We start from the raw sequence: 6,298 nt of genomic DNA, 5'->3' as shown, positions 1-6,298 counted from the left end.
GTGATTTGCATATAGGTGAAATTAATTGCATGTCTGATAATTTCATCCTTCCTTGTTTGGACATCAAAGAAATCATCATAGTGGCTTTTACTTTTTGAGCATTGTTTAATTTGGCACCTAATGTGTTCCTGGCTCTGCACTGGACACTTTCCTACATTCATGTAACTCTCACAATAATCTTGCAAGACTGATATTATCAGAGTTTACAGAAGATAAAACAGGGCCGAGAGAGATTATATTTCCTGCTCAAGCTCAGAGTTAATGGATTTAATCCCCAGCAACACACAAAAGGATCATAATTAAAATTCAGTGAATCAATCAATTTGTTCATTTATTTGAAAAGTTCATGTAGAAAGCTAAACAGATAAGAATGCCAGGCAAACTCTGAAAAATAAAAAACATTCTAGGGAAAGGGAAGGATGGGTTGTCAGAGCACAGAGCCCTTTTAGGACAGTGAAAATACTATGTATAATACTATTATGGTGGGTACCATTTCCTCAAACCCACAGGATGTAAAATACCAAGGATGTACTTAATGAAAACTATGGACTTTGTTGGACAATGATGTGTCCGTGTAGGTTCATCAATTGCAACAAATGTACCATTTTGGTGGAGGATGCTGGTAACTAGGGAGGCTGGCTGTGCATGCTTGGGGACAAAGTATACGTGGGACATCTCTGTACTTCCCTTTCCATTTTTCTGGGAGCCTATAATTGCTATAAAATTAGTCTTTAAAAATTAAGGAGAAAAGAAAACATGACCAAGTGTTGAAATATATTATAAAAACTTAATAATTAAAGCAGCATGGTATTGGCCTTTAATTGATATCAGACCCAAACAATGGAATAGAAGATGGAGTGTGTGTTGGGGAGGGCACCTTAATAGGTGGTTAGGCCCAACAGATGTCCTTTCAAATTAGTCTCTTCCCCCAGAGCTGAGTATCAGCTGTCCTATGGCCAGGCTGGCAAAGGAAGCTGAGGAATTGGATGCTCTGAGAAATCTAAGTCTTGATTTATTCTAACCCTCTCATTTTAGAGATGAGGAAACTGTGATTCAGAGATGGGAAGGGACTTTCTCCATTTCTCATTACTAATCTGGTGAGATGACACTTCAAAGCATAAGTCAATATTCCATTTCTTACATGGCAGGGGATAGCACCTGACCTTCTCCCATTCATAGGAGAATGGGTTCAGCCCACTCTTAGGAGCCAATAACCATACTGTATTTACCAGGCTCCAGAAGATTTGAAAGTAGATGTGTTTTGGTAGGAGCTACTTTTGCACGCTTGTGGTATAGGTTTGTCACATCCACAACCCAAGTGTTCCAATGTCCACCACTCTGGCCTCTGCATTGTGTTGTAAAGACAAAGGGTAGTCAGCCCAGAGGAGTCCTCTTGGAAGCCATTCCTGTGTCAGGACAGCTAGCAACTTCTTTATTATACATGAGTAACTGTGAACAACACAAATATCTCCATTAAACACAAACTGCAGTTTGCCTTTATCTCTATCCCCAAATGTTCATGACTATCCAGTGCCACAAGTTGTGAGGGGAGGTATAAAGGGGGAGGAATCAAAAGTGGAAGGAAATAGTGGTCCTAACCAGCTGAGATTAAAATATTCAGCTACCCTGGTTGCTGAAAGACCAAAGAAACTGCCCAGAGACACATTATGAAAAATGATTTAGTGGGGAAAACCTGCAAGAGATTGGTTCAGCTCTAAAAAGAGTTCAATAGTGACAGACTGACAGATACCACCTCTGTCCATTCATGTCCTTTGCCAAGTGGCACCTTGTGTCCCTCACAGCATTTTCTCCAGTGGTGGCCCACTGGATGAATGACACATATCTTTCCCACAGTGCTCTCAGTTCTGCACCTGTCCCCACTCAGAGAAGAGTTTTATATGTGAGGCTGCAGAATCAGTGACACCATCAGCATGAGCTTGCTTAGCTTGCTTGTGTGACCAGCATTTCAAAGAGCAACTGTCCCAGTGTAACATGCAAAGAAGTAGCTTTCTACAGAGAACACTAACTCGCCCTAGTTCACAACTAATGTGCATAAGAGAAATCCAGTGTCCCTCAAGACAACACGTGTCTGGATATTCTGACCCAGGATTGCTCTTGCTGTTCAGCTAACTTGGCTAGGTTTTTGGGAAACAAAAAGGAACATTTAAGAAATGTTGTTTCACTGTCCCCCTTTTCTTGGAAAATGGTACAAGGTCAGAAGTTCTTGTCACGGGGAAATTTTGTTCCTCAGGGGACATTTGACAATGGCTGGTGATATTTGGGTTGTGAGAATGAAGTTATGGGGTAATATAGGCATCCTACTAATTCTCCCACAATCCATAGGACAGCCTGTCCCCCACACAATGAAGAATTATCTAGTCAAAAGTTTTAATAATGCCAAGGCTTATAAACTCTTTATATAGAATATAGATGAAGGGGGAGAATAAAATGTCGTATAAAAGAGATGTAGGAAGGGAATATAGGAAAAGTCACAGTGGGAAACATGCAGAGAACCAGGGACCTGAATTGTATAGGGGGGATTTAAGAGAAAGAATATATATATTTCTACCAGGAAATGTACATTCCTTTATTCAGATCATATTTTGGATAGAAGAGGACTTTTTGTCTTGACTAAGCATTGATGAAAAAACAGATCTTCCACTCACAAAGTTGAAGTCTAATGGAATGAAAGACTGTTCTACAGACTGTCTTCTTCTTCTGAACACTTCATGTCTTGCCTTTCTTCTACTGTTCTTTAGCTTTCTTTGTTTGTCATGGTTTGGATATTACGGAGATTATGTCTCATGAGAGCTTAGGTATTAGACAATGCAGGAATGTTCAGAGGTGAATTGATTATAATCGAATCATAGGAGTGCGACCTCATCAGTGGATTATTCCATTTGATGAATTAACAATGTGAATGGACTACTGGGTGGTAACTGTAGGCAGGTGAGGTGTGGCTGGAAGAATAGGTCACAGAGGGTGTAGTCTTGCAGATTATATTTTGTTCCTGGCTGCTTGCTCTTCCTCTCTGCTTCTCAGCTGCTATGGGCTGAACCACTTTCTTCTACTATTCACTTCCACCATGATCTCTGCCTCCCCTCAGGCCCAGAGCAATAGAGTCAGCTGACTATGGACCAAACCTCTGAAACCATGAGCCCAAATAAGCTCTTACTCCACTGAGTTGTTCTTGTCAGGTATTTTTGATCACAGTGATGTAAAGCTGACAAACACAGAGTTGTAGGACACATTTCTATGGTGACACAACTCTGGCCCCTGCACTGTGTTGTCAACGCAAAGGGTAATCAGCACAGAGAACTTTAGGAGTCCTCTTGGAAGCCATGCCTGTGTCAGGACAGCTGGCAACATCTTTATTATACATGAGTAATTGTGAACCACACAAATATCTCCATGAAACCCCAACTGCAGCTTGCTTTTATTTGTATCCCCAAATGTTCATGACTATCCAGTGCCACCAGTTATGAGAGGAGGTATGAAGGAGGAGAAATCAAAAGTGGAAGGAAATAGTGGTCCTAATCAGCTGAGATTGAAATATTTGACTTTTCAAAAATTGATAGTAACAGGTGCTAAAACCCTCCAAGGAGCATGGAGGTGACCTATCTGGGTGAAAGTTGTTGAAGTAAAGGAGTATTTGTGAATCTAGGAGGATGGTAGGTTGGACTTCAAGCAAGGCAGTATGGAGCATGTGGGCATAGTCTAAGACCTTGACCCCTTCCTAGGTTTGCACATTTGTCAAAGGTAAAAGAATAAGGTTCCCAGAATTTCTCTTAGCTCTAAGTAGACAGGAATGGAAGGTCCATGAAAGTAGAGTTTGTCAAGATTGTCAGAACCTGGTGGTCTGGTCCCAGAGCCACCAAGGGGGGACATTGAATGTAGATAACAGCCAGAATCCAATGGAAAGAATGAGAAGAGAGAGAGAAAGAGAGCCCAAAGTCAAGCTAAAGCAAATAAGCAGTGTGTTAACATGCCAGGAATGCTTGAATTTTGGACATTGCATCTGTAAATGCATGGGAAAAAGAAAATACCTCCAGAGATCTCCAAGAACAGCAGAGCTAATGAAAGCTTTAAAAGAAAACAGATTATTATTGCAACACAACTTTGGAAAACTAATGTAGATAAAAAGACCAAGGGGCGGGGGGGAGGAAGATGAGCCACCAGAGAAGAAAAAGAAATTAAGAATCGCCCTGTCCACATCAGACAGGTGGAGTGAAACAGCCATGTGATTGTCAGAAGGGAATTTAGGCAATTTCAAAGCCAAATAGGTTAACTGGTCAAAATTTCTAGAGTTCAGATGTTTCTACGTGTTTTACATTGTAAGAGCATAAAGTTTATTTCCACCTATACATATATGAACACCTATACATATATTTTTTTTTAAAGAGAGAGTGAGAGAGAGAGAATTTTTTTTTAATATTTATTTTTTAGTTTTTGGTGGACACAACATCTTTGTTTGTATGTGGTGCTGAGGATCGAACCCGGGCCGCACGCATGCCAGGTGAGCGCGCTGCCACTTGAGCCACATCCCCGGACCCTATACATATATTTTAAGGATGATTCTTGTTTCTCTTTGTAAATCTTTAAAATGCATTTCTAGAACTTGATCAAAGATGAGATCTAATAAATATGCTTTTGCGATGAAACTTGGTTTTTTTCCTCCCTATAAAATAAATGCCATCCTTTGTTATGTTAATGACATAGGCCAGACAAGTTTTCAGGATTATGCTTGGAATAAGTGGCAATGGATTTCTACTTCTTTTGACTATGTTATTTATTATGAAAAATTTAATATATTGTTACCGGAAGTTTTAGGAGTTTTCCTATTGTTGATAATTGTGCTCTATTTTTTGGTTTATGTTTGACTTTTTGTCCCGAGTAAGTTCAAGAGACCCATGGGGGTGGGGAATGGGGAGGAAAGAACCAGGATGTGCTTCAGAATCTACTAGGGGGACAGTCACACAAGGATCTGGTCTGATAAGGACCATGGAACTAAGTGTCCCCAGGAGAACTTGTTGTCAACCCCTTGGCCATCACTGAGAATACAGACAAAGTAGCAAGGTGACAACCAGAGACCATGATGGCCTCAGTCCCACCAGAGTTGGGCTAGTCACAATAATGACCTCTCCCCTGTTGCTCTCAAGTGTGACTGGCATGGCCACTCCGTGCTCTGGAAGTTAGAGTTGGTTGGGAAGAGCAGAAGGAGCTTACAAAGAGAAATGGCATTATTGTCCTTTTAAAATCGGATTTCAAGAGAGTTAATGATCCTGGATTTAATTTTGAAACTCACATAAGAAAGTGAAGACTCCAAATGGATTATATGACTTAACCTGCTCTGGGGAAACCGGGGGGGGGGCTCAGAGCCAGAAATTAAAGTCATCTCCAAGAAATTAAAGAAGCTACATTTTTTATTTATTTACTTTGTTGCCCATCAGAGCCTGGGATTCTTGAAATATTGATTATAGCCATTAAATTAGGATTTGAATTAACCACTGCACTGCAGAAATTTCTTAATTAGTGCCTTCACACTGCTCTCCCTGCCTCTGAGCTGAATTCTTTCTGGGAGATTAAGAGGGTTGGGAAGCAAGAAGAGTGATGTTGGAACTTTGGGGGTGTTGGCTCCAGGAGACATGGTGACCTGATACCTCTGGGAGTGGGAACTGCTTTCTGGAGACCAAAGTGAAGACCATTTGGGTCAAAGCCATCACTAGGGATTTGCATTTCCCCACTTTTCGTACAGCATAGAATCTTCCGCTTGGCTTTCATGGGAGATTTTGCAATTTTTTTTAATCTGCTTGAGAGTCCTACAAAATTCAAATGTGTAGCACAAAGAGCCCTCCAAAAAGCAAAAGGGCACCGAGACTTCAACTCCAGATCTATAGTTTCTCCAGAACTGCTAATAGGTACCAGTTACACTGGGCACTGGGAGGAAGCAAGAAAGGCTTCTCTCAGGAGACTCCTGAAGGCAGAATGGGAATCTCTCAGTGAATTCTGGTTCTTAAAGGCCAAAGGGATGTGGATTCAGAAACAGGGAGGACAACACCACACACGGGTTTGGGAATGAGTGTGACTCTTGCCCCAGAGTCAAGAGTCTCTGGTCCACAAACAGAGCTTACATTCTGCTCACTGCCTGGATAACAGAACCTGAAGGAAGGCCAGAGGGACAGATTTATGAATATGCTTCCTAATTTCCTGTTGCCCTGGGGCTCTTGAGGAACTTTTCAGGCATCCAGAGAGAGTCATATGGAGTTTGAAAGAATCACAGGTTATGTGGGTACAGTGG

Source organism: Callospermophilus lateralis, chromosome 7 (assembly GCF_048772815.1).
Source record: "Callospermophilus lateralis isolate mCalLat2 chromosome 7, mCalLat2.hap1, whole genome shotgun sequence".
NCBI classification, from domain to species: Eukaryota; Metazoa; Chordata; class Mammalia; order Rodentia; family Sciuridae; genus Callospermophilus; species Callospermophilus lateralis.
This window is presented reverse-complemented; position numbering follows the sequence as displayed.